This window comes from Musca autumnalis, unplaced genomic scaffold (genome assembly GCF_047663935.1).
Source record: "Musca autumnalis isolate F117 unplaced genomic scaffold, ASM4766393v1 scaffold_4, whole genome shotgun sequence".
Taxonomy (NCBI): Eukaryota; Metazoa; Arthropoda; class Insecta; order Diptera; family Muscidae; genus Musca; species Musca autumnalis.
In genome coordinates, this window is record NW_027411977.1 from 233,237,953 (window position 1) to 233,248,789 (window position 10,837).

The following is a 10,837-nucleotide window of genomic DNA, read 5'->3' on the forward strand; positions in this document are numbered from 1 at the left end:
TATGAGAAGATGATGAAAGAAGTAATGTGTATCGTATAACCGATGTCAGTACTTATACGCTACCTAATCTTTATAAATAAAAATCAAATGTCGTTCGTTGGCAATGGCACCAGTTGAGAACGGCTGGACAGATTTATATTATTCTTTTTTTTTTAAATGTTCGTCATAACCCAACTTTTATAATTAGATCGCTTTAGGATAAATACAGGGGACATGGAAGATATTAAACCCTAAACAGCATCAATGGGAAAAAAATCCGACAAACTCCGCAAGAGAATAGAAAGGTTGCAGAAAAATTCTCCTCGGTTTGACAATGGGCCGCAGAAGTGAGTTAGAAAATACCTATTTTTGAATTGTCAAGCTAAAAGTCCATAAAAAGTTGTCATTAAAACTCATTACGATGGACCAACAACGCGGTCGGGGGTCTACTAGTTAACATATAATTAAAAAATTCTCAACATTTTGGGTTTTTTATCTTTCTATTTAAAAGCCTTCAGGTCTCCTATAAAAATAATCTGAGAAGACTTTTCGGCCTTCCATTGGAAAGCCTTCTTGTCTGTTATAAGATGATGATTCGGTCCTCTTCTATAAAAATATGTACCTATTGGCCTGGTGTGAGTATACCTTTCGGTCTTTTATAATAAAGTCGTATGAACCTCTATGAGAAGATAAAAATCTTCTGTGAGAAAATCTTCTGGTTTTCTATGAGAATAACTTCTGGCATTCTATCATAAGATAATGAAATAAGTAATTAAATGATCGAATACGTAATGTCAATACTTATACGCCACCTAATTAAGGTTTAGTGGTAGTTCGAACGAATTTGAATCGTCTTAGTGAAACAGACCATAACAAGTAAGAAAGGATCAGTCGGCTTTGCCGACAGAGATATACTCTCAGCCTATGTGAATTGTATTGTATTTAGGGTCTTTTCAGTATTTTGTGGTCTTTTATGGACATTTGAACTTGCCAACGAAAATATGGATTAGGATTAAAGTTCAAAAGTGTTGCAGAGGGGGTACTTAAAGGAATGGACCGACATAGTCCATTATGGAAGTGGTTCTTATTTTGGGAGTCATATCGTTTCGATAGATATCGCGCCCACTAGTTATTTCAGTGGGACACTTGGACTTGTCCACGGAAAATATAATATCGCTGTAAACAGGACCCCAACGAACAGCATCGGTATACATTTCCAGAGGATCTTCGAACAGACCTTAAATTGCACTTAGACACAAATGTTGATCTAAATGGAGGTACCTTAGAGTACGTACCTCCATTTTAGAATTTTAACTAAATTTCGGCAACATATTAGGAGATCCAAATTTTGGACCAAATTTGTTCAAAAGATATGGTGCATACAATTTAAGTGAAATTTTTTAAATATTCGTGCGAAGTACCGGAATTTGTGGATCGGTATTGCCTATCTTTGAACTGAAAAAATATGTCGAAGCCCAAATTTTGATCGGTTGATCGGATCCAGAGTTATCGTACCAACCACTACACACGGTGTCATAGGGGTTTTTTGCAACTTTCAGGCTATTTTCTCAGGAAGTATGAACTTGCCCCTGATGAAACTTGTACCGTCGTATGGGGAGCAGTGAATATAAGTTGCTACAACAAAAATCAAAGCGATTCGAGAGCAGGCCCTAAACTGAACTTTTCCGAAATTTTGTGTGGGAGGTACCCGAAAGAGTGGACCGATTGAGTCCATATAGAAACCTTATCTAAGTCTGGTACACATTTCACAATGTGCAAAGTATGGACCAAATCAGTTACTCCCTTCAAGTGTTATCGTGCGCACAAATTTTCCGAACATTTTCGAACTTTTGTGTGGGAGGTACCTGAAGGAGTAGACCGATATAGCCCATCTTCGAACTTAAACTAAGTTTGGACAAAATATTGCGAAAGCCAAATTTTGGACCAAATCTGTTCATCCGTTCGAGAGTTATCGTGCGCTCCAGCCAGCCAGCCAGCCAGCCAGACAGACAGACGGACATTGCTAAATCGACTCCAAATAGTCTGAAACACATTTCGTCAAAACATACTTGGGGTCTAAAACCATTATTTCGATAAGGCACATAAAGGCACGATGAAGCCTAAAGTCTGAGGGTATAAAATAATCAATTTCCCAATTCGAAAGACGGACCGATAAAGTCCATATTCCAACCTGACACATGTATGGATGAAATAATACGATGTGTAAAGTTTCGACCAATCAGAAAATCCCCTTGAGAGTTATCTTGCGGATTCGCGGCGCAAGTACAATCTGCTGAAAAAACAAATTTAAAACGATTCGAGAGGAATCATAAATTTCCCTTTTCCGAATTTTGTGTAGGAGGTACCCTAAGGTACAAAACCGATTGCTCACTTCGCCAGTTATCTTTCACACAATTTTTCGAAAACATTTTTGAACTTTTTTGGTGGAGGTGTGGACCGACATAGCCTACATTCGACTTAAACAAAGTTTGGGCAAAATATTACGATGTATAAAATTAGCTTGGGGTCTAAAACCAATATTTCGACGAGACACATCTTTGGTCGTATTTTGTTTGTATCCCCTTTACCCTAAACCCTGAGGTGTAAAATAGGTGGCGAGGCGAACCCATTTTGCAATATTTGTATAAAAAATCCAATTTGACAACTGAACTGAAAATTTCTCTGTCATGATAGAGACAATCCCAAGTGGCTTGGGAGGAAATCGTGGTTCTCTACACAAAACCCAATATATATTAGGCAGTAGGCCCGTTATCTAGCAGACACATTATTGCAATTTGCATCAGGTTATTATTCCATATGTAGGCTACTTTGCCGGTACATGCCCTCCAGGAATTAAAATATGGACCAAAAATAAAATTTGTATATTTTTCATACAAAAGTAATGGTCTTTGTCACCCGCTAAGTAATATCAGATCATCATGCAAAATTATAGGCATTTTCTTTTACCTAAACTCTTTCCTCATGCAAAATTTCTTGACTATTGAGCTATAATTCCGACCTTTAGAGTGTTAATTACTACACTACAAACAAAAAACTGGATATATTAGGCTGTAGCTCTGTTATTTGATCACGTACAGTCTGTCGCGATCTCTTGATCGGACCTTGAGGTTCTCCTACTATTTACTTTTGGTGGGAATATGAAAAGGGGCAACATTTGTGAGATAATAAACTTAAATGGAATGTCCTTATGTGTAAGGATTAAGGATTATTACATGTTTCAGAAGGACAATGGCCTCAAAAGTATGGGTTTCCTTCAAGAAATTCCCGTTTTTTCAAAGAGGACAAGTCGAAACTCGATCAAGATCACCCCAAATTGAAACTTAAGAGCTTTTCTGGGCATTTCATGGCTGTAGAATTCATAAACTGGACATAAAACTCGGAATTTTGTCGCTACAGTTGTTGTATTTGTAGATGACCAATTTTTGTGGATTTTAGGATCCAGTGTACGTTGCACTTGTCACTATAAGTACTATAACTGTTATTAAAACCAATTAATATACTCTTTATGATCTTAAGTACAGATTTAGTTTAATTTTGTTCAAAAATATCAAGAATTTTTTACACAGTTCCACGAGGATTCTCCGTTGTATACTAACTTTTGCGACATAAATTTTGGTCTTTTGGGGATTCGAACCGTGCATTTGCTAATGTATGCAAATATTGCGCACTGTTAATTGTTATTACGGAAGACAACCTTCTTGTCTATAAAATAAAACTAATTGTTTGTTGTTTTCAATAAGTTATAGTGATATTTATCCCTAATACATTTTGGTTTCAAGGATGTATACTAACTTTTGCGACAGACTGTACATAATTGTAATCGACATCAGTGCAAAGGTCAAGAGATCGTCTTCCAAATATTACTCACGAGGGAAGAATGTGTCTTTCAGGAACGAAGATATAAGCTATATTTTAAAAATTTTCACAATTTTCACATAAAAGTTTTGGTCCATTTAACCCTCTAAATATTATCCGATCGCCATCTCAAATTGCAAGCATCTCCTTCGTGATATACTCTTACCTTATTTAAAATTACGCGTTGATCGGACTATTATTGAGACCTACACAGCCGCTAGAAAATTGGATAAATATTATGTTTTTGGTCCATTTCACCCGCTAAATATTTCACGATCATCGCCAATAAGAATAGGGATCTATTCTGATCTGAACCCGACCTCCATACAAAATTTCGTGACGATCGGTCCATAATTGCGGCCTGGAGCGTGTTTACAATTTATAATGGACAGACGGACGCACAGTGGAAAAACCTACCGATTTAGCGCGCCAAAAGTAAAAGTCTATGTTTTATTGTATGTTTGCCCATAAATTCGATATGAACAGCTATAGATTGACAATTTTACTTCATTTATTAATATATTTGGTAAATTTGTATTTTTACCGTAAAATGGTACCTATCGATTTCCGGTATTTTAAAGATTTCTACCAAATTATTCAACCGAAACGGCTAGGATTTGGTATTTAGTCTACGTGGGGGTTATGCATACACTCCTATAAACATTTTCGGTACAGGACCACGTTTTCATATAGCCCCCATAGACCGGTACCACCGATTTCGGTAATTTTTGAGGTTTTAGCCATATTATCCAACCGATACAGCTGAAAGTTGACATTTAGATTTCGTTGGTGGTATAAAATATTCCGACGGAGAATTTTCGGGACAGTTACACGCATTGATATGGCCCCCATAGAAAGGTTCCGCTCTGATTTCATCATTTTTACATAAAAAATGATATTAATAAAAACAAGTAAGAAAAGTCTATAGTAGGACGGAGCCGACCATGGGATACCCTATACCACTATCCCTGGACAATCGCTCTCCATGGAACTTCTTTTCAATGATTGTGAAAATTTAATTATCAAATATCAGAGATGTAATGTATAATACTTATGACCAAAACCAAAAAAGTTATCTAGCTCGACAAAGACATTTTTGTAGCGGGAAAGGAAAATTTAGTTCACACAATCTTAAATATAATGAAACCCACTTATGTAGTACTACTACTTCCGTTGTTTAACCGCTACGTTATTGAACTTTTTACAAATTTCACACAAAAGTTTCAGTCCATTTAACCCGCTAAGTATTATATGATCTTCACGTTGGTTTGTACGCTTCTTCTTCATCATAAACTCAAACTTTATTTAACATTTTGCGGGTTATTATTTTGACCTACAGAGCCGCTACAAAATTAGTTAAAAGTTTGTTTTTGATCCATTTCATTCCCTGAACATTTCACGATCATCAGCAAAAACTAATAATTTATATTCTGGCCCGAACCCAACCTCCTTAAAAAAATTCGTTACAATCGGTCCATAATTGCGGCCTTAAGCTTGTTTACAATTTTTAATGGACGACACACATCGGTAAATCGCTTTATCTCGTCGAGATATGAATTTTGGCATACCAAAAAAGGGGTCTAGGACGAATATTTCGTGGTGTTACATAAACTTTTGTAGAGACAATATGTAGCATGGGATAAAAATGTGGTTCTCTACACAGAACTCATAATATATTAGGCAGTAGGCCCGTTATCTAGCAAACACTTTATTGCAATTTACATCAGAGGAAAAGCCAGTAGTTTTTTTTTCATATGTAGGCTACTTTGCGAAATATACATGTTCTCGAGGAATTAATTATCGACCAAAAATAATATTTTTATATTTTTCATACAAAGAATATCAGATCATCATTCAAAATTGTAGGCATTTTTTCGACCTATACTGTAATTTCGTGACTATTGATGTATAATTGCGACTTCTAGCGAGTTTATTATTACACTACAAACAAATAACGGAATTTATTAGGCTGTAACTCTGTTATCTGATCATGCACACCAACATAATTGGCATCAATTGAAAGGTCAAGCGTTCCACTTTCAAGTATATCTCACTTGTCCGGAATGTCACTTCCAGGAATTAAGATATAAGCTGTATATTAAAAATTTTCACAATTTTCACACAAAAGTTTAGGTCCATTTAACCCTCTAAATATTATCCGATCGCCATCTCAAATTGCAAGCTTCTCCTTTGTGATATACTCTTACCTTATTTAAAATTACGCGTTGATCGGACTATTATTGAGACCTACAGAGCTGCTAGAAAATTGGATAAATATTATGTTTTTGGTCCATTTCACCCGCTAAATATTTCACGATCATCGCCAATAAGAATAGGGATATATTTTTTTGATTTTTCAATAGGGATATATTCTGATCTGAACCCGACCTCCATACAAAATTTCGTGACGATCGGTCCATAATTGCGGCCTGGCGCGTGTTTACAATTTATAATGGACAGACGGACGGAGGGTCGGACAGACACACATCTCAAAATCGCTTTATCTCGTCGAGATATGAAGATTGGTATACCACATTAGGGGTCTCCGAAGAATATTTCGCGGTGTTACATGAATTTTTACCAAAACAAACTTATAATACCCTTTTCCACATAGTGGTGTAGGGCATAAACAGTGGTTGGTACGATAACTATTGAAAGGAGTGACTGAGATTGGGCCAATGATTTTTTTAAACCACGTTTATTAAAAAATATTTTCCGTTGCAATCGGAATTACATGGACTACCATCGATGAACATTTTAAACTTTTCCTCGAACAGTCCTTAAACTGCACTTTTTTGACATTTTGAAGGAAGGAAGGAATGGACCGACATAGACGGTCCTAGAACAGTCCTTAAACTGCACTTTTTCGACGTTTTGAAAATTTGTAAGGGAGGCACCAGAAGGACGGAAATGTGTAGATTAAGGACTTACAACGATATAATTATTTGTAAATTGGGAATTGTGGATTTAAAAAAATATTTTTTCAATAAACGTGGAATTTTTAAAAAAATATTTTTTTCAATACTAGAAGATTTAAAAAATATTTTTTCATAAACGAAAAACGTGGACTCTTTAAAAATATTTTTTTTTTTCAAAATAACGTGAATTTTTTAAAAATATTTTTTGAATAGACGTGAATTTTTAAAAATAATTTTTCAATTAACGTGGATTATTTTAAAAGAATTTTTTCAATTAACGTGGATTTTTTAAACTAGTGTTTCAATAGTCGTGGATTATTAAAAATATTTTTAGAAAATATTTATAAATAAACGTAAGTTTATTTTATTTCAATAAACGTGAATTAAAAAAAATATTTTATTATATTTTTTCAAAATGGACTTTTGTAGGTACATTAGTTAAGAAAAAGTTCATCACTTTTGGGATTTTATCTAGTTTAATTAAGGCCACTTCCTAGATAGTCTGAAAATGTAGTAGTCGGTGGATTATGACTACAGCGTCATAATTTGTGATCCCGAAATGTCTCAATATTTGGGCTTACCCATTCATACACCTCTCGCTCTAAAGTTGTTAGTATATGTGGTATTTTGAAGAATTATATAATTGTATTCTCCACCTTAATCCGAAAGTTCTATAAACCCCGCCCAAGTGGTATACTTGTTTTTGGTGGTATACTAAAGTACATATTTTCTTCACCAGCATAATATTCTAAATCGATTTGGCCATGTCCGTCCATTTGTTGCAATCAGAGCTCCGAAGTTGAGGGGCAACTTACCCGCTCCCCCACCACACAGAAACTTGCCCCACCCCAACCCAAAATATGTATAGCACCTAAACAAACTTACCACCTCCCTCCCCATTTTCACTCGCCAGTAACTTGGAGGTCTGGTTGTAATCACGTTACCATCCGAATGAACTGAGATAAGCGCTGAAATACATACATATGTGTCTTTGTTATGAACATAGATCAATTTCGAAAATGGTTATTTCGGTTCACGTTTTCTTATCGCCCACATATAACGATACCCTGCGATTTTCGGTATTTTTAGGATTTAGCTAAAACGAACTAGCTATAATTTAACATTTGAAGTTCTTAGTGGTCCCAACACTTCTCCATCATTGGCCACAAAACATCTCCACAAAAATTGTCAATATAAGTCAATATTTTGGAATAGCCCCCATATAACGCTATCTCCCGATTTTATGTAACAGCATTGTTCCACAACATCCCATACGGGACAAGGGAGACTTCTCTCATATCAATGAGTGCACTCCGAATCATATTAAGCTCAATGATATGGGACCTACTGTTTATCGCCGAGTCCGAACGGCGTGCCTTAAGACACCACTTGTAGAGAAGTTTTTCAAGGCTGAAATACTCAGGAAATGTCGCCAACATTACTGAGGGGTATTTTGCCACGTTGACAAATGTTTGATGTTGCCTGGCCGGGGAATCGAACCACTGACCTTCTGCGTGCAAGGCGATTTTATGTATTTTAAGGATATTTGCTAAATTTTTATGACCGAACTACCTGTAATTTAGTTCTCAGTTGTCAACACTTCTCCACTTCATGATTTTCGGTATTTTGAGGATTTTTGCTATACCTTTTTACGGAGCTACAAGTAAATTCTCATTTCTAGGTTCTCAGTGATCACAAGACTTCTCCAAAATTTTAGTTTTTTTTTATTAATGTTAACTACATACATTTCTTGAACGAGCTTGCTGTAATTTGATATTTGAGGTTCCCAGTGGTTACAAAACTTCTCCAACAAAAATTGAACATAAAGGTCTAAGTTTTGGTATAGCCCCACATAACAGTACTGCCCGAATTCACGGGTTTCCAGTGGTAAAAAAAAACTTCTCCACCTAAAATTGTGACCATTGGTACTTTCGTAACAAATGGAAAAGTAATTATTCCTTGTATTTTCAAATTCCATAAGTTCAGAATATTTCCTGGTGGAGGGTATTAATAGTTCGGACCGGCCGAACTTAATGCTTTATTTCTTGTTTTTGTTTTTGTTATTTTTTTCGAGTGGTTGATTGGTTCTTTCGGTGGAATAAGCAGTCGAAATGTTTGTGAACGTCCAAAAATTTTTCGTTGGAAACTTTTGTGATCAACGAAAATCCTATTTTTGTTGTAGCTCATTGTTTTGAAGATCCACGTATTTAATTTATTTAATTTTAATATTTAAAATATTCTGAAGGTGATGGCGGTAAACATTTTCAAGCGATTCTGCCATGAATACAAAAATCGGGTCGATGGTGCAGGTTGTGATGTAGTCCATGTATTACATACAATTCACCCAATTTTGAATATTTACTTTTTTAAATTTTCAATCATGTTTAGATTCTCCAGATGTAAAAGGTCTATGGAAAATTGTCCACTTTTGGTGAAGTTTCATATGCCATCATTTGATGTAGTCTTCAAAATCGTTTTGGATGACTTCATGGTTTTATTCGACATTCATAACTGATTATCCTGTAATGTGAAACTTTGGGTCGAAAACAAATAATAATATTCCTTTCAAATATGTTTTAGTCCAATGCTGGAATTCATTTTTTTTTTAATTTTAAAAATTTCGCACTTATTAAAGCAATTTTTTGTTCTGCTGCATTTGTTGTGGCAATATTTTATTGCAGTTGAATTTATTTTTTTATTTAGGACACAATCCTTAACAACTTCCTTTAAATAGCAACTAAGAAGATTTTCTAAATTGTAATCCAAGAAGAAATAATCCGATTTGATAATTTGCCTTTGGCAAATTGGTCAGTTGAAAGCAAATCCAAAGCCAGGCAAAACGTTTAATAACGGCACAGCAATATCTAAACATATTACAAATTCAAATTCATATAAAAATATTTTGTTTTTTTTTCTGCTTTTAAATCCAATTTGCCGTTATTCGATAATCCTCCATGATAAGCAAATATTTTTGTGCTCTTAGGAACGCTGGTCAAACACTTGTGTTCAATTCACTTTGATTTTCAACATAAAAATGTCCTTTATTTCACAATAAAAATACAAGAGGCACACATAGACACATACACACCAATACATTAAAAAATACATACCTCTTAATATTCTCAAACTGGATAGAGATTTACTTATGTTTGGGGCTTATGTTTTTTTTTTTGTATATGGGGTACGGTACCCCTCTATGGTTGCTTGGTGTGACTTGGTATTATCACTTTGGTGGTTATAAAATGTGAATGAGGAACTGTTTTGGTTTGGCACTGCAACTCACTTAACATGCACAAGAATCATTTATGGGGTACAATACGAAAAAAAAAACATTCAAAGGGGTACCACTTTTCCAAACACTGGGCCAAGGTTTGCAATGGCGCCAAAAAAAGGAAACAAGCACACAACACTACACTACAGACAAGAAGCAGGCATTTGGAATGATAACGTATTGAATCAAACAAATGCTTATTCTAAAACTCCCGTACTGAGGCACAACTCCCGTACTCAGACTTAAGATTCACACACCAGAGCAAGAGTTTAGCCAAGTTGGCCTCTACCTTATGGTTCTAAATTTTTGTTTTTTTTTTCTTCTCTCTCTTTAGTTAGAGGTACAAGGATTGTTACTCCTCTTTAGGTTTCTTTTTTTTTTGTATTTTTTTTTTGTTTCGTTCCAATATCCAGTAGTAGGCTATGATGTTTGAGTTTTTGTTTAGGAAAAGTTTACGACAACTTTTCAGAACAGGAACTGGATGGATGCTTCTTTAAATGTGAAACAGGCAAGCACAAGCACTACATCGAGCACAAACGGGTGATGCGACTCTACTCGACTATTGGGTTTTTCTCGACACACAAAAACTTTTCCCTGTGTCGAGTTTGACGACTACACAACAACTATGCCGAGTTAGACAACGATAACAAATTTTAAATGCACACACATGCGGCACACAGGATTGTGCAGGCCGGTCGGACGGTAGGCGAGAGGCATAATACATCGTCGTCATCGGCTTTGGACAATTTAGTCGTAGTCTCGTAAAACTCATAGTCAACAACTCTTCTATAAC